Source organism: Schistocerca piceifrons, chromosome 3 (genome assembly GCF_021461385.2).
Source record: "Schistocerca piceifrons isolate TAMUIC-IGC-003096 chromosome 3, iqSchPice1.1, whole genome shotgun sequence".
NCBI lineage: Eukaryota > Metazoa > Arthropoda > Insecta > Orthoptera > Acrididae > Schistocerca > Schistocerca piceifrons.
This window is the reverse complement of record NC_060140.1, coordinates 547,005,733-547,024,910: the sequence shown is the minus strand read 5'-3', so window position 1 is coordinate 547,024,910 and position 19,178 is coordinate 547,005,733.

Genomic DNA, 19,178 nt, shown 5'->3' with positions numbered 1-19,178 from the left:
CTGCATCCTCATCTGAGGATGACACGGCGGTCGGATGGTCCCGGTGGGCCACATGTGGCCTGATGACGGAGTGCTTTATTACATAAGTAGTTGCCCAAGACAAGTTCTTTCCCTGTCTACGGAATCCTTTTCACGTTAATATCAAACATCAGCAATTACTCGTAGATTATATTAAAACTAAAGTAATTGATGTAGACGTTACTTGATAACAAAAACGAGCTGCCTTTCTTCATTTACTTGCACCTAGAAAAGGGTGTTGAATACTGCCAAACCAAGAGCAAAGGGATCTTAATGCCTTCTGATATACTTTCTTCCATATGATTTGGTCGATGTTTGAAGTTGAGTATGAAAGAATGTTTTAGAAAATCAATTGTTTTCCTTTGCAATAAACACAAGGATTTTCATTCTAATCCATCCAAGTTCAAAATTGTCGCAATTTTAGTTGAAATTTAATATTTGCTTCTATAATGTAGGAAAGTGTTTCACAGTTTCGACTCATTGACCTTAGTCGCTGACCGTAAGTTCTATCTCAGAGTGACACCAGTTTAAGTAATCTAATGTAGCCGGGACTGTTTGCCAGTGCCCTTTCTCACTGTAAAATACGCAGTTCACTCATTGGGCTCCATGAATATACTGTAACAGTAATTTCTGTGTGTATGCAGTGCATACGGCTTGCAGAATTCAGTTGTGCACTCTCTTCCACTTCTGAATACAGCATGCGTGACCTAAATGGGCCCTTTATCATGACAGGCGCCGGCCGTGGTGGTCTAGCGGTTCAGGCGCTCTGTCCGGAACCGCGCGGCAACTACGGTCGCACGTTCGAATCCTGCCTATGGCATGGATGTGTGTGATGTCCTTAGGTTGGTTAGGTTTAAGTAGTTCTAAGTTCACACACACACACACACACACACACAAAATGGTTCAAATGGCTCAGAGCACTATGGGACTTAACATCTATGGTCATCAGTCCCCTAGAACTTAGAACCACTTAGACCTAACTAACCTAAGGACATCACACAATACCCAGTCATCATGAGGCAGAGAAAATACACACACACACACACACACACACACACACACACACACACACACACACACACACATTCTTTTTTTGTTTTGTTTTTTTGTTTGTTGTGCTCGAGAATCAGCCAGGCACGAAATAGTCCGTTTTGAGTACACTTGCGAAAGAAATACAAAAAAAAAACAAAAAAAAAACTACGAGAGTTACTGATTTATGATGCTTGGTTTGCAGTCAGTTGTGATTATTATTAGTAACTACGCTCCAGTCCCTAAACCTAGCTACAGGAATGCGAATCAGACGCATTAAGTATTCCAGGCCGTGGCAGACGCGTTTTTGAGATGCCAGCTATGGTCACTTCCCAGCCCGTTGTAGGAACACATCGGTTCGTCATCTTCCTGCTGGTACTGTAACCGAGATTCGGCAACAAGGCAAGGTATGTTTGGCAACTCGGTGATCTACGAGTTACTTCCTGGTGTGTACTGAATTACGCCTCAAAGTTCACTTGATTTTTCCTGTCGTTTCCTTTGAATAATCTGAATTATTGTCTCTTGGGGTATAACAAAAGACTGTAAATTTACGGTTTTCAGCCCAGAAAAGTCGTTGCACGTGGAAATCGCAACTAATCTTGTCCTTTAAAAAGCGGTTTATGAATTCTAGCCACTATCGACCTCGTAAGAGGAAGCCAAGACACATACGTCTTCGCTCGCTCTGTGGTAATGCGTTGCATTCTGAAAAATATCTTTTATGGTTCGTGGTTCCAGTCTCGCTGAGTGTAATGCTTTTACCCCTCCTGTGAAATAGCTACAAGCAGTCAGATCAAACATCGATAAGGAAATCGCAAGAAAATACTTTTGGCTAATAGTGCAATGGTGAAAATCTTACAATGCTGCACAACAGGTAACACCTCTCTCCGCTGCTGACAAGCCAATGTTGGGTTTCTAGGAATACATGTCTTAATGTATGAAATGCCACATTTCCATACCTCTTGAGTATGATACAGCATATCAATTACACACAGGCACAATAGAAATCCAAATGAGTAGTATTTTACGAATTCGTGCCGATAGAGGCACGTTTGTATACAGATACTCAGTTTTATTAAAACAGACTTTTGTCTTAAGTTTATCGTGGGTAGTTTTATTTCATTTCTGATAATACAGTGCACAATTTGTTAAGGTTTTTTAGTGTTGTTAAAAAATAGTAAACATGAGAGAGAAATTAATCAACAACGATATATGCGAATTCTCTGACGTTACCTATAAGAGTCTGATAATGCTCATGCAGTTTATTGATGACATGTATATAGAAAACTTGTTCTGAGTTAAAGCTGTCAAACAAGGTTTGAAGAAGAATAAAGTGCCACTACCACACGACAGCTAATGTAGAAAATAGTTTTCTGGCGTATTTTGGCAAGATGAGCTCTCCCTATTTTTTTTTTTGGTCATCAGTCTACTAACTGGTTTGATGCGGCCCGCCACGAATTCCTTTCCTGTGCCAACCTCTTCATCTCAGAGTTAGGTTAGTGGTGTTTAACGTCCCGTCGACAACGAGGTCATTAGAGACGGAGCACAAGCTCGGGTTAGGGGAGGATGGGGAAGGATATCGGCCGTGCCCTTTCAAAGGAACCATCCAGGCATTTGCCTGAAACGATTTAGGGAAATCACGGAAAACCTAAATCAGGATGGCTGGAGACGGGATTGAACCGTCGTCCTCCCGAATGCGAGTCCAGTGTGCTAACCACTGCGCCACCTCGCTCGGTTCATCTCAGAGTAGCACTTGCAACCTACGTCCTCAATTATTTGCTTCACGGATTCCAATCTCCGTCTTGCTCTACAGTTTTTGCCCTCTACAGCTCCCTCTAGTACCATGGAAGTCATTCCCTCATGTCTCAGCGGATGTCCTATCATCCTGTCCCTTCTCCTTATCAGTGTTTTCCACATATTCCTTTCCTCTCCGATTCTGCACAGAACCTCCTCATTCCTTACCTTATCAGTCCCCCTAATTTTCAACATTCGTCTATAGCACCACATCTCAAATGCTTGGATTCTCTTCTGTTCCGGTTTTCCCACAGTCCATGTTTCACTACCATACAATGCTGTACTCCAGACGTACATCCTCAGAAACTTCTTCCTCAAATTAAGGCCGGTATTTGATATTAGTAGACTCCTCTTGGCCAGAAGTGCCTTTTTTTGCCATAGCGAGTCTGCTTTTGATGTCCTCCTTGCTCCGTCCGTCATTGGTTATTTTACTGCCTAGGTAGCAGAATTCCTTAACTTCATTGACTTCATTGACTTCGTGACCATCAATCCCGATGTTAAGTTTCTCGCTGTTTTCATTTCTACTACTTCTCATTTCCTTCGTCTTTCTCCGATTTACTCTCAAACCATACTGTGTACTCATTAGACTGTTCATTCCGTTCAGCAGATCATTTAATTCTTCTTCACTTTCACTCAGGATAGCAATGTCATCAGCGAATCGTATCACTGATATCCTTTCACCTTTTATTTTAATTCCACTCCTGAACCTTTCTTTTATGTCCATCATTGCTTCCTCGATGTACAGATTGAAGAGTAGGGGCGAAAGGCTACAGCCTTGTTTTACACCCTTCTTAATACGAGCACTTCGTTCTTGATCGTCCACTCTTCTTATTCCCTATTGGTTGTTGTACATATTGTATATGACCCGTCTCTCCCTATAGCTTACCCCCACTTTTTTCAGAATCCCGAACAGCTTGCACCATTTTATATTGTCGAACGCTTTTTCCACGTCGACAAATCCTATGAAAGTGTCTTGAATTTTCTTTAGCCTTGCTTCCATTATTAGCCGTAATGTCAGAATTGCCTCTCTCGTCCCTTTACTTTTCCTAAAGCCAGACTGATCGCATTCACAATTTTCTTTTCCATTCTTCTGTATATTATTCTTGCAAGCAGCTTCGATGCATGAGCTGTTAAGCTGATTGTGCGATAATTCTCGCACTTGTCAGCTCTTTCCGTCTTCGGAATTGTGTGGATGATGCTTTTCCGAATGTCAGATGGTATGTCGCCAGACTCATATATTCTACACACCAACGTGAATAGTCGTTTTGCTGCCACTTCCCCCAATGATTTTAGAAATTCTGATGGAATGTTATCTATCCCTTCTGCCATATTTGACCGTAAGTCCTCCAAAGCTCTTTTAAATTCCGATTCTAATACTGGATCCCCTATCTCTTCTAAATCGAGTCCTGTTTCTTCTTCTATCACGTCAGACAAATCTTCACCCTCATAGAGGCTTTCAATGTATTCTTTCCACCTATCTGCTCTTTCCTCTGCATTTAACAGTGGAATTCCCGTTGCACTCTTAATGTTACCACCGTTGCTTTTAATGTCACCAAAGGTTGTTTTGACTTTCCTGGATGCTGAGTCTGTCCTTCCGACAATCATATCTTTTTCGATGTCTTCACATTTTTCCTGCAGCCATTTCGTCTTAGCTTCCCTGCACTTCTTATTTATTTCATTCCCCAGCGCCTTGTATTTTGGTATTCCTGATTTTCCCGGAACATGTTTGTACTTCCTCCTTTCATCAATCGCCTGAAGTATTTCTTTTGTTACCCATGGTTTATTCGCAGCTACCTTCTTTGTACCTATGTTTTCCTTCTCAACTTCTGTGATGGCCCTGTTTAGAGATGTCCATTCCTCTTCAACTGTACTGCCTACTGCGCTATTCCTTATTGCTGTATCTATAGCGTTAGAGAACTGCAAACGTATCTCGTCATTCCTTAGTAATTCCGTATCCCACTTCTTTGCGTATTGATTCTTCCTGACTAATGTCTTGAACTTCAGCCTACTCTTCATCACTACTATATTGTGATCTGAGTCTATATCTGCTCCTGGGTACGCCTTACGGTCCGGTATCTGATTTCGAAATCTCTGTCTGACCATGATGTAATCTAATTGAAATCTTCCCGTATCTCCCGGCCTTTTCCAAGTATACCTCCTCCTCTTGTGATTCTTGAACAGGGTATTCGCTATTACTAGCTGAAACTTGTTACATAACTCAATTAGCCTTTCTCCTCTTTCATTCCTTGTCCCAAGCCCATATTCTCCTGTAACCTTTTCTTCTACTCCTTCCCCTACAACTGCATTGCAGTCGTCCATGAGTATTAGATTTTCGTCACCCTTTACATACTGCATTACCCTTTCAATATCCTCATACACTTTCTCTATCTGTTCATCTTCAGCTTGCGACGTTGGCATGTATACCTGAACTATCGTTGTCGGTGTTGGTCTGCTGTCGATTCTGATTAGAACAACTCGGTCACTGAACTGTTCACAGTAACACGCCCTCTGCCCTACCTTCCTATTCATAACGAATCCTACACCTGTTGTACCATTCTCTGCTGCTGTTGATATTACCCGATACTCATCTGACCAGAAATCCTTGTCTTCCTTCCACTTCACTTCACTGACCCCTACTATATCTAGATTGAGCCTTTGCATTTCCCTTTTCAGATTTTCTAGTTTCCTACCACGTTCAAGCTTCTGAGATTCCACGCCCCGACTCGTAGAACGTTATCCTTTCGTTGATTATTCAATCTTTTTCTCATGGTAACCTCCCCCTTGGCAGTCCCCTTCCGGAGATCCGATTGGGGGACTATTCCGGAATCTTTTGCCAATGGAGAGATCATCATGACACTTCTTCAATTACAGGCTACATGTCCTGTGGATACACGTTACGTGTCTTTAATGCAGTGGTTTCCATTGCCTTCTGCATCCTCATGTCGTTGATCATTGCTGATTCTTCCGCCTTTAGGGGCAATTTCCCACCCCTAGGACCAGAGAGTGCCCTGAACCTCTATCCGCTCCTCCGCCCCCTTTGACAAGGCCGTTGGCAGAATGAGGTTGACTTCTTATGCCGGAAGTCTTCGGCCGCCAATGCTGATTATTTATCAAAATTTAGGCGGTGGCGGGGATCGAGCCCGGGACCGAAAACGTTTTCAATATGAATCAAGGACGCTACCCCTAGACCACGGGGTCTCCCCATACACAATGCCAATGTTTCTAGATGCATCTGATGCCTGGCGGTCTATTAAACCTGAAAAGAACAAACTGTCGCAGAAGTTAGACCTTTCTCCATATGCGACTGCATATGGAGATAAGTGAAGGAAATTACGTCCAAAGTTCCATTAGATTGACAACTTCAGCACACAGCAGAAGTACGTTTTAAAAAAATGTAGCAGTCAACGTACTCGAACTCGTGATGTCTTACCTACAGTGCGCCAAGCTTACTGTTATGCTACTAGTTGACGCATAACTACAGCACCTCAAAAATTCAACAACAATTCCTCCAGTTCTTCCGAATTCCTCAGTGCTGTGAGTTAATGCATATGGCCGGATCTAGACTTCTGAGAGACGGAGAGGTACAGCTTTTCTTTTGCACTGCACGACGTTTTCAACAAACAGGTAGTGCAATAGAGTAGCTCAAGTGGAAAGGAACACTTCCTACTTAAATTTCTGCATCCTACACTGTTGGCAGCTCTGTGTAGGTGGCCGTTACCTCATTTTATTTCGGTGATTGCAAAATAGAGTCGAATGTATGCACTGGGTAGCTGAGGCAGCAAGTTCATGGCGATCCGGTCAACCAAGTAAATGAATGTCCGAACATGCTGCAAACCACTACAAGGAGCCTGTGTCTCAGAATTCTCATCCAGTGTGGCGCACCAGCGCTATGACAGAAAAATGAGTCACAGTGAAGAGGATTTGGTGGTCTGCTGGACTGATGATAGGTTCATGTACTAATGGTCTCGGTTCGATTCCAACTTCTGCTGATGATTTTTGATAGGGCGAGACAGATTTTATTGGCTCTGAGCAATATGGGACTTAACTGCTCTGGTCATCAGTCCCCTGGAACTTAGAACTACTTAAACCTAACTAACCAAGGACATCACACGCATCCATTCCCGAAGCAGGATTCGAACCTGCGACCGTAGCGGTCACGCGGCTCCAGACTGTAGCGCCTAGAACCGCACTGCCACGAGGCCGGCAGACAGATTTCACTCTCTTCTGGCTACGCCAAGTGAAGAAAGTATAATGGCATTGTGGTCTTTAATTCACATGAAACATGATATTCCTTCTCTACCAAGTAGACGTTAGGTTGAACCACAATAATGTCAGGAGTGGCGACATGTACAAACTCTATCGCCAGTAAACGTTCTTATAGTAGTTATTTATTTCTAGTGACGAAACAAACGCTATGTGGGGTTACAGGACACTTATACCGTTTTTTATTTGAGCTTCTGTACGTCGATAAAATTGGTTCTGTACAGCGAATGCAACTCAGACTGCCCTTAACGTGGAACTTGATCCCATCGTGAGAATACAACTCGACTGAACTTTGTTGTTTGTTCGAAACTGCAGATTCCTCAACATCTCCACATATTTTGTGTGAAAGGGTTTGAATCCTCGCCTGGCACTAAAGTTTTCATTATGAATTATCAAGCTCTAGCGTGAGAATATCTATCCGCTGGCGGATAATAATTTTGATTTTAAATGCATCTTCATTCGTTGTCAATACTAACGATATCTGACGTGTTTGACTCCCAGTGAGGCACGGTACGATTTGCATGATCACTGTAAGTTCAAGGATGTTATTCCGAGTTGCTGGTGGAAAAAAATTCTGTAGCTGACACCTCTTTGTATGTTGTCAAAAGCGATATTTGTGAGGTTCGATTCCCAGTCAGCACTGAACTCGTCGTCATATTAATTCTAGTTCAAACATGCTGACATGTCGCTGCTGGTGTAACAAACCCATATTTAACGTTCGTTTTCTCTAGAATGTAACAGCGATAGGTGCCGGGTTGGAGTCCTGGGAAGGAAAAATTAATGTTTCATCTCGTCATTTCAGTTATAACATCTAGCTACTGCCGAGAAATTTCGATAAGTCATAGTTGATTGTGCTTCGACAAGAATCTGATTAGGTTCTGGGTTCGAATCCCTGTCCAACGCAAAGCTTTACCTCACGGCATTTCAAGTAAGCTACTTGTGAAGAAGCAATATTTAACAGCCCTCGTAGTTCGTTAACAGGGACAATAGATGATGGGTAGGAATTCGCGTCCGTCAAAAATGTTTACGTTATGTAATTTAAAGTTGATATTTGCTAACTGATACTGTTTAAAATCGAGGTATATCACTCTCTGTATGCCTAGTCAGGAATTACTTAGTTTCCGTCAGTCACGAAATATTTGCTTAGACTGCATGACCTGGGTTTGAATCCATATGCAGAACAAGACGGTTCGTCGTGTCATTTTAAGTTCATACATTTCTGATCTAGGTGCTCGTGAATAACTTAAATTTTTAACGTCATTTGGTGTTAAATAATAAGTACGTTATGTTACTTTGAAGAGGAAATCATGAATAGGACGAAAATACTACGTGCGTTATCTATCTGACGTACTAATGAGAGTGGCAACATTTTAGGTATGTCATTTACTGTAATAAATTTGAGCTTACAAACAGGGTGTTACCTGATATTTGTAGTATCGTGGTATTACTTTACATCTTGAGTTATTGCGATACAGAGCAGTGTTTTCTAGTGGTTACTTGTATGAACCACTTTCAATAGTCAAACGACTGTACCGAGGAGCGATTAGAAGATCTATTAGACAGCTGCGTTATGCGGGTTGCATGCGAATCAGGCGAAATGCAATTCAGGTCATTCGGATACTTTTGGGCATGACTGTTGAAAGATTACCGTCTAACCTCCTTGTCTAGGGACGCCAGATGTCAGTTGATGTCGTTAAGCCCTGAATGAGAATTGCGCAACGGATAACTGGGGAAGGGAGCTTGAGAGCGCCACCTAGAGAGCGTGCCCTTTCTGTGCGATACTAGGCAAGGGGCTGGAGGGCTCACACGCTGATTTGTGGGTCCCTGCATTCTATATCTTCTATTTTTAAATGAATTCCTTTAAGTTGACTCCTATGTGATTTTTTTAAGGTATGTTAAAGATTGATGACAATCGATTACCTATTTATTTTAAACATTATCATTCGATTTTACAGTGATTGCAGCAATTGTTCCCGTTTACAGATATTACAACCTTACAACTTATAGCTCGGGTATATTATATATTAATCTGCACGCACATTTCTACGGGCAAGACGGAATTGCGTTGGCCAAATGTTTACCAGCAAGGTCTCCCAATATTTTACATAGGACATCCACTACGTGAGGAGGATAACAGGCAAACTGGGGACCAGAACATTCTTTTCACTACACAATCCAATGCTAGAAATAAAAGAATTAGTAAAAATATTCAAATACCCCTCTTCCATGCGTGAACATTGAGACAGACCCACTGAGGGCACGTCTGCTCACTTACCCGTGTTCTGTAACACTCCCAGAAAATGGCGGGCACCCGGAGGTCGTCCTGGGCCCCGGTGGAGGGGGTGGTCGAACAACTTGACCGTGACCAACCTCTCCACCCCAAATCTTTTGACACTGGAAAGTCTTTGACTTTTACCTGCGTGTGCTGTCTCTCTGATCCCCTACTCAGGAGTAAGGTTGGCACTACTATATTACGGAACTACTTCCCAACTATGATTTGGCCACGCTTTACTGAAAGGTGTGAGGAGGATTAGGGAAGTTCATGTGCAGATTCACATTCACGTACAAGAAAAACATAATACACGACACATATAAATACGTATTATGAAGCCTGACACATTTGTTTCCACCCGTCCACATAGGTTCTGTTGCACCCGCGGCCGGCCGCGTCGTGCAATAAAATTGGCGGCGGAGCCGCCTCTGTTTGTATTTCCCCGTGCGAGCGAGAAGCGAAACCTGCTGCTTATAGAGCGGAGACTACTGTACCGTTTCACTGTACATATCTTGTAAATATGAACAGTCTATCTCTCGTCGTTCAAGCTGTTCTTTCTTTCTTCTCAACATGAATGTATATGTTTGTACCTCCCACTGAGGTCCTACCAAAGGATCTCTTTAAATACATATCTACAATTGGCCCATGAGTCATCACATGAGACCTTAATGTCAGATCCACTGTTCTTGACGACAAAACAAAATAACAATAATGATGATCTCCTCAGTGCAACTGTAAACGACGATCAGATCCACCTAGAAAATAATTCACCTAATTTCATCTATCACACTCGAACCTTCATAATGTATGAAATTATTTGCACACCGCAGATTGCTAGTCACTGCAGAAAGGTGGAAATGGGTGATAGAATTTCCAGCGACCACCTCCCCTACATCATACAAACAAAGTGTCTTACCCACGTCAAAGTTGACAACCACAACAGGAAATATTTTCATGTTCTCCAAAAACCTTAATACAGGGAACTGTAGAACAAGATTTTTAAGCAAAACACCCAACATGACAGCAATTATTACCACAGACACCATTGACAACTAAAACCAGGGAATCGTCGAAACGGTACAATCTGCTATCACTAGCAATGTACCAAACAAAACCATCGTAGAACATAAGGACAGATTTCCTACACATAATAAAAGAAAATTATACAGAAGAACGAACGACAACCAAATGAAAGGGCAAAAACGAAATGTAATCGTTTTAACAATCAAGTTAGACCAGAGATTCGCCAATTCAGAACCTGAGTCGCAAGGACTTGACCCGCGTAACCCCACTTTCTTTCTAATGAATTCAAGAGAATCATGTACAAAACCGTCACTGAAGCATCTGCCTTACTAAACGATCCCAAATTTGGCAAAAACCCCGAGGAAATTATTACTAAGGAAGTTCACTCACTTCTGTACAAAAATATGAGAGCAGCCATTCATGCACTATTGAAAGAAATAATAGGACATGAGATAGCCTCAGCCATACTAAGAAGCCAAAACATAGCTCCTGGAAATGACGGCACTGGGCTATTTCGTCTCGGACTACCTCTACCGTAGGGACTTCAACAGACACTAAAACCTTTGTATAATGAAGCCTTTACTCAAAAAACAGTACCATCTCAGTGGAAACAGGCGCATACTAGAACGATTCCGAAACCTGGAAAACCCAAAAATAACCCCAACTCATACAGACCTGTCACATTACTTCCAATAACAAGCAAATTCTTTGAAGTAATAATTAACAACAGACTACAAAAATTGGCAGAAGACAACAGCATTATATCACACGAAAAGCCTGATTACAGAGATAGTCTTAGTACCGCTGATCCATTATTGCAATTAACTAGCAAAGTAGCAAAAGCCTACAACTTAACAGTAGCGACTGCTGTCCTCATTCTGAACATAGAGCGATCCTTTGCTAGGTTATGGCATGCGGGACCTCTTTACAAAATGCTAAAATACAACTGAAATAGTATAACTAATAGCTAACTTCATTGGAAATAGAAAGATACAGTTAATAGTTGGGGATCAAAAACCGTCCTAGTTCTCTCCGGAAGCGGGGGTCCTCAAGGTGCCGTCATCTCAGCATTGTTCTCTTCAATATATTCTGCTGATATCCCAAGATCAAGGTGTTGGAATGTAGTTCTTTACCCGGATGACACCACCTACTGGTGTCATGTACCCACCTTAACGCAGTCATGAAGAATCCAACAGCCACAGAGAATTTGAAACCTGGCTCAGTAAATGGAGAATCTGACCTAATGCCACCAAAAGTAAACTTATCCTATTCAGACACTGAAATCTTATTAATCGCCAATACCAGGACCGTAAAGATTTCACACTCGACTCTTGAGGACAAGATATTACTCCAGAACCAAACGCCAATCATCTTGGACTCTATCTACATGAATTCTTAAATAGGCTAAAAAACAGATTTAGCTGAACGATGATTCAATTTAGCAACTCTCATGAAACACAGAACCCGTGTAGTGGATCAAATAGATGCCCTTCTTACATACAATGTCTTGTGCAACCCATTCTCGAATATGGATCTCAAGCATGGATTATGTCATGTAACCGAAGGAAAAGAATTCTGTCTGATGACACGAGGATGTTTCGAATAGCTGAATGTCTACTCTGTAACTCCCCAACAAAGTCCCGTAATGATTCGATAAAATATGCGTTTACTCATTACAGTATTCTTGAAACAGTATCGAATTCACCCTAACAGAATCCTTTTGAAACCGAAGAAATCAATTAAATTGTCAACAGACCATGAACAGCTACAAGGTTCGACTCCTATAGAAGACAATATTCTCCAGATCGACTAGGTTTTCAAGTTTCTTATCTTCTACTGAATGAGATGGAAATATTCTACACCAACAGAGTTCCAATATCACAAAGTAACATTACTAAGACCACTGAGAAAATACGAAAATATGCGCTGAAGAGCCAAAGAAACTGGTATACCAGTCTAATATCGTTTAGGGCACCTGGAGGCACGCAGAAGTGCCACAGCACGACGTGGCATGGACTGGACTAATGTCTGAAGTAGGGTTGGATGGGATTGACACAATCAGTCCCGCCGGGCTGTCCATAAATCCGTAAGAGTACGAGGCGGGTGGAGATCTCTTCTGAATAGCACGTTGCAAGGCATCCCAGATATGACAAATTGCCTATTGGCTTCTGTCTCGGGTTCTTCGACCGACGTTCATCTGATGGTTTTTCTGACGTTTCGCCAGCACGAGTGGCTGGCATTGTCAAAGCTTCACCCTCCATTGCCGCTGGTGAACTGGAGCCGAGCTCGCGGCCGCAGACTATATGTACCTGGCGCGCCGAAGTCCGAGGGCATCTCCGCGGTCATTTCCGGTGCGGATCTCCTCTTGCTACCTGTGACGGTCGTTTGCTGCAGTACGGGAAGCCAGGATCGGTTTAACTTAAGGCTTTCCTCTTTCTTGTTGAATCTGTTCGCGTGTTTTTGTATTTCTACAGCTTCTCTGAACAAGCGGGTGTGAGAGTGCTTCTCTACAGCCAGAACTCCCGTGTCGGCGAATTTCATTACGCAGTCAGAGCATGCTCTGCCACGGCCGTTTTCTTCACCTGCCCCAACCTGCAATGTCACTTATGTTCTTTGATCCTGGTTTTCTCTGCGCTTAGCTCCTCTCTTCACTCTTTTTCTTCCTCTTTCCTTCCTGTGACACACCTGGAATCACATCCGGGCAACACTTAAATGGCCGTAACCGCCCATTGTGTACTATCGTAGTTCTCGTTGGCAGCTGAAGTTTAACGTTAACTGGAGATCTGGTTTCAACAACTTGGTATGGCCCTTGATACCTCGTGAGGAACTTCTTCGTTTTCCCTTTTTGCGTATAGGGGCAGGACAGTATTATTCATTGCTCCACTTTATACTGCGGTAAACTTCCTTTCCGCTTTCCAGTCTTCCTGCCTTTCCCATTCACAGGTATTTCCTTTCTGTAGTTTCACTAAATCAAAGGTGACGGCATTTTTCGCCCTACACTACCTCATATGGAGACAAACCGTTATTTGTATGGACTTTTGTATTGTATGCGCATACAGTATGCTTAAAATATTCGTCCCACTGATGGTGATGAGAATCCACATAAGAACTCAGCATCTTCCGATTGTTCTGTGTACCCGTTCTTTCCTTCCGTTCGCCTGTGGATGCAACGTGCTCGTCCACAAATTCTTCACGTTCAACAAGTTACACAACTCCTTCATTAAATCCGACATGAAGTGGTCCATTGGTCAGTAATTATTGTCTCCGATACACCAAACTTCCAAATCCGGTTGTTTACTAACGCTTGCGCGCCCATTGCTGCCTGTTGATTTGGCATAGCCACCATCTCCACATACCTCGAGAAATGGTCTATTATTGTGAGAACGAATCTGTTCCCCGATGGTATTCGCCTAAAAGGTCCTAAGACATCCCCAGAAAAGAAAATGGACATGACGCTTCCGGTAATCGTTGTAGCTGTATATGATTCCGACAGAAATCTGCTCTCTGCTCACGTGGTATACAATTCTTGACATACTGATCCACATATCCTTTCCTTCCTCTCCACCCTCTCCACCACTCTCCTATTCGTCGCTCTACACCCTGAATGACCAGATAACACGTGATCATGTGCTTCCCTTAAAACCTCCTCCCCCAACTTTGCTGTCACAGCTACCCTTGGCTCTGTTTCCCCGCACAGAAGACCGTCGTACATATTAAACTGTGGCTGTGTCCGATACAGTTTGCAATCGCTGCCAACGTCCTGTAATTTTTGCCATACTGTTAGGTCATAACCTATGAGTTGTATCTCTGCCACCTTCCTGCTTAGTGCATCCGCATTTCCGCGCTTCTTCCCAGGCTTGTGCAACACCTTGTAGTCGAATTCATTAAGCCTTACAGCTCATCTAGCGAGTCTAGTGGACGGATCCTTCAACCCCAATATCCACTTCAACGCAGCATGATATGTCAGTACCAGAAATCTTCTCCCATATAAATAACATTTAAAATATGTGATTCCATAGATTACGCTAATCATCTCCCTCTCTGTTGTTGAGTAATTCTTCTCTGCTGCATTCAACTGCCTAGAGGCATAGGCTACAGGATGTTGTTTCACATCAATTTCCAGACTAAGGACACACCCTAAGGCTTGATTCGATGCGTCGCATGCAAGTATAAACTTCGTTTCAAAATCTGGAAACACAAGAACCGAACTTGATGTTAACACTTATTTCAGTTTGTTTAACGCTTTCTAACACTCTTCTACCCACTCAGATTTCACACTCTTCCTTAACAATCGCGTCAAAGCTGTGCTGAATCTGCGAAACCCTTCACGAACTTTCGATAGAAATTGCAAATTCCGATGAATGACTGCACTTCCTTAACTGTTTTCGGTTCCCGAAAATCCCTTACAGCCTGTACCAACCTCGGATCTGTTCGCACTCCGTCCTTACTGATAATATGACCCAAACATTTTACTTCTTCTAATGCGAAATGACACTTCTCCAGACTCAACGTCAAACGAGCTGCTGTCAACCTCATAAAGACTTCCCTTAACCGCTGTCTATGTAGCTCCATACTACTTGAAAACACTATAAGTCATCCAAATAAACAAGACACTGCCGTGGTTTCAAACCCCTCAAGACACTGTCTAGCAACCTCTGAAACGTTGTCGCAGAGTTTTTCAGACCCAATAGCATTCTAATGTAATGGCCTCCAGGTGTAGAGAAAACAGTTTTGGACGATCCTCTGGAGCCACCTCTAACTGATGATAACCATTTTTCAAATCCATTTTAGAAAAGTACTGGACTCTCCTAAGCTATCCAAAGTCTCCGATATGTTTGGAATGGGGTATGCGTCCGTTACTGTCTTATTATTGAGGTATCTTTAGTCACAAGAGAACCTGTATTTATTAGTTCCATACGCAAACTTTTTAGGCACAACGACAATGCCCGCTCCCCAGGATCTATTACTAGGCTCTATAATACCGTCCACAAGCTTCTGATCAATGAAATGCTCCACAATCGGCTGCAAATACCTCGGTAGTCGGTATGGTTTACGGTCAAAAGGTGCTTCATTCCCTGTTGGTATCCTATGTTGAACTAATGGAGTTGCTGGTAACGGACCTTGTGGAAAAAACAAACCCTTAAATTCCCACAATAATTCTTCCATATGCCCTATTTCTCCTCCTTTCAAATGCTTAATTTTGTCACGCAATGCAGTTCTCTCCGCAGTTAGTGGATGATCGCTTCGCCTACTTCTCCAACACCAGCCCTCGTCGATCTGGCACGTCCACGTTTGCTACTAAAACTCGTTTCCTCAAACTGTCGTCTACAGTGCTAAAATTATCCACGTTCACGGGAACTACTCGCCTGTCGTTCTCCTTCTGTATGCGCGAAACACTACGTTTCGCGAAACAACCCATTGAATCCAAATCTTCATTATCCCCCAATGGATAAGTAACACATACTGTACCCACAGGTAGATTCGACTCCACACTTACCCAAGGGACTTCCTGGTGCCACTAGACACGCACTTTTGCGAATTAAGCCTTAATGCTAATGTATGCGGTTCAGTTGGTTTGTTCATTACGTTGAACGCCCCTCACGACAGCTCTGCATTGACAACAGTTTCCCCTAGCGGAAATAACATTCAACCAAGTTCCACGTTTCGTTGTCCAAGGTCAATTTTGGCATGATGTTGATGCAATAAATCTACTCATAGGATCATGTCGTAGCCCTCGCTCACCCATGGTAGAATCTCCATGCATGCATTAAATCGGACTTTCCCTATGTGAAAGTCAACTGTCACCTACCTCCTTATCCCCCATTCCACGCAACCTATAGCGTGGTTCTTCGTCTCACTATATTCTTAGTAGCCACTGACACTTGCGCCCCTGTGTCCAACAAAATCTTAAACTTTTTAGTTCCTACGGATCCTATCACTGAACATACCACCTCTATATATGTATTCGTACCATTGAAATTAGATGGGAGCTCCTTTAGATGAGTCTTGGGCCCTCTATGCCGTTTAACGCCGTCCACCTCTCCTGTCTCCACTTCTCCATCCTCCACGCTGCTGTTTTCCACCTCTTTCTCTATTCCTTGGTGGCTGGGTACATTGCCTCTGCACATATCCTGTACGACCACTCTTATAACATTTTATACCTGCTGCAAATACCGTTTGCCTCTCGTGTACTCCTGTTGCCACGTCTGTTTCCTCACATTGAATTTCCAGCTGAATTACCGAATACAAATCCTTCGGAGTCTCTTCACGCACTTTCCGTGACATATGCAACGGTAACCCTCTCAAAAATACATCAAGTGCCCTTTCCTTGGCCACTGTTCCCTTCATCACTCTGACCCAACACGTAAGTATATTCATTAGTTTCCCTTATCCTGTCCGCAAATTTCTCCACCGTCTCCCCCTGTCTCTTTGTCATTGTACTTAACCTCTCTCTAAAGTACCGAGCGCTATTCTGTTCTTGTACCTTTGTAACAGCTCTTCCTTTAGCTGCTTAAACTGACCTGCGTTCCTTAAGGCCTCAAAAAACTTTACACATGTGTTCGCTACACCCGTTGATCTAATCATGGCTATATGTAACAACTGCTCATCAGACCAACCATTCACTGCTGAAGTCTCCAAGTCCTCCCCAAATGAACGTAGCTCCTCAGATGCCTTGCCAGAAAACGGAATAATCAAACTTGCGCCGGTGGATCAATCTCCTGCACCCTAGGCAACAACGACTGATCATATGTGGTTTCCCGCTGACTTCTAGATGTTAATTCATTTCTCAACTGCGTATTGTCTGCTGACAATTGTGCTACCTTTTCCATCAAAATCCGCAACGGTTCTGGTTCCGACACACCTTGCATCATTGACTCAGCCATTGTGTTGCTTTCGTTCTCAGTTATTTGTTTTGTTTCGAGATTAAGTACAAGAATAATCTGACTTACTACAGCTCCATATTGTGATACTCAGTATCATCATAAACCAATACAAAAGTAATCAAATGCCATGCAAAAAAAAAATCTTCCTGCCTCAAATACACTAACACTTACTGTGACAACAAAAAATGCTGTGCCCATGCAAAACATCTATAGTGTAGCTTTTGACACTTCATACTCAAAACACAAACAAAAAGAGAAGAAAACGTCCAACACTCATAAAGAACAATTTTGTCAGAACTCACCATATCGTGTGACTGTACTGCAGGTGGTGGCCTCAAACGTTGTACTGGACAGACGTCGTCAGCTATTCTGACACCAAATGTTTTGGTATCAGACGCCGAATGTGGCATATTGACACCAAATGTAGTGGGTGGGGTTCCAGGAGGTGCCGCATTAAAACTCAGTGAGAAATTTCCAAATGATTTATTTGTTTCCACTACAGCACTCCGTTCACCTCAGTCTGCATCGTCGTACCGGCCTTGTAAGCCAGCTGCAGTGTTTCGATTACATCAGGATGGCTGCGCCAAAAGCTGACCCAGTGGCCACTGTCATCGACGTCTCCGCGCTGCTCCGCCGTGAGCAATAGGCTGGCCCCGCTGCTGCTTCTTCCTCCCTGGCGTAGCTGGGAACGTGGCGGAAACGACTGCCCACGATCCTCCATCTGAATCTGCAGCCCTCGCCTCAGAAGTCTCTGGCATGTGGCACGTGTCCGGAACCGAGATGACTGACCGCAGTAGCGAGCCAAAGAGTGCCCTGCCTCTTGCTGGCTGTGGACCCCGCAGCGGCCTCAGAGTGTCGAACCAAAGACTTGCCTTGGACTGAGGCACTGTCACCCCATCTGTTGCTGCATGTAGCTCGGCGGTGTGACACGCCCATCCGTCCAGCAGTGCTGCCACACTTGAATGACTTTCGTTAGAAAACATCAACTATTTATACTCGGCTGTGTGCCTCGGTTTAACCAAGTGTGTCGGTTCGCATCACGTATGCGTAACACTTAGGTTAGCCAGTGGCCCCTTTTTGCCTGTGACTTGCGCCATGTAAACTTCTGTGTGCGCCCTCTCCAGAATATCTACGCCCCTGTGGCCTCTACTTGCCTTCGCAACTGCTGATATGTGTATCTTACTGCAATCCAGCCCTCACCTGGCTGTAACTCGTGCTCTGAATATAGCACAAAACTAACTTCCCTATCCTGAACGGTGGTGGTGCTACAATGGCGACGGTCCTCTGGGAGTCTGACGGACTTACTCCATTTGATGTTCTCCCTCTTGGTGCAACGATCAACCATTAAGTGTTTCGGGCCACCCTCGGGAAATTGAAGAAGCGACGCGTCTTCATCGCCACAAAAATGCAAACGAACTTCTCTTTCCCCATGACACTGCAATTGTTCTCAAAAGTCTACTCACCCGAGAGCAGCTCACAAAACTTTGTTGGACTGTTCTTCCTCATCTACCCTACAGCCCGAATCTCGCAAATTCCGACTTCCATCTGTTTGGTCCAATGAGGAACTCACTTTACGGGAAACAGTACGTGGATTTGGGAAAGTTATTGATGCACCAACACTTTGGTTCTGACTCGATCACCAGAGGCTTTCCCAGTAAGTTGACTTAACGCCATCGCATTGAATGGAAATTATGTTGAAAAATAGGGTTTTGTAATAAAAAGAGTCGTGTATCCGAATCCTCAGTAAAACCAACCTGCTGTCAGTAAAAAAGGAATGCCTAATCATTTTGTTATGAGCACCTGCCAAAAGCCTGAAAGTGGTTTAAAGGGATGGATGGATACTTGTACTCATCCATTGTGGCTTCTAGAATGACGATATCACCGAGACCATAACGCTG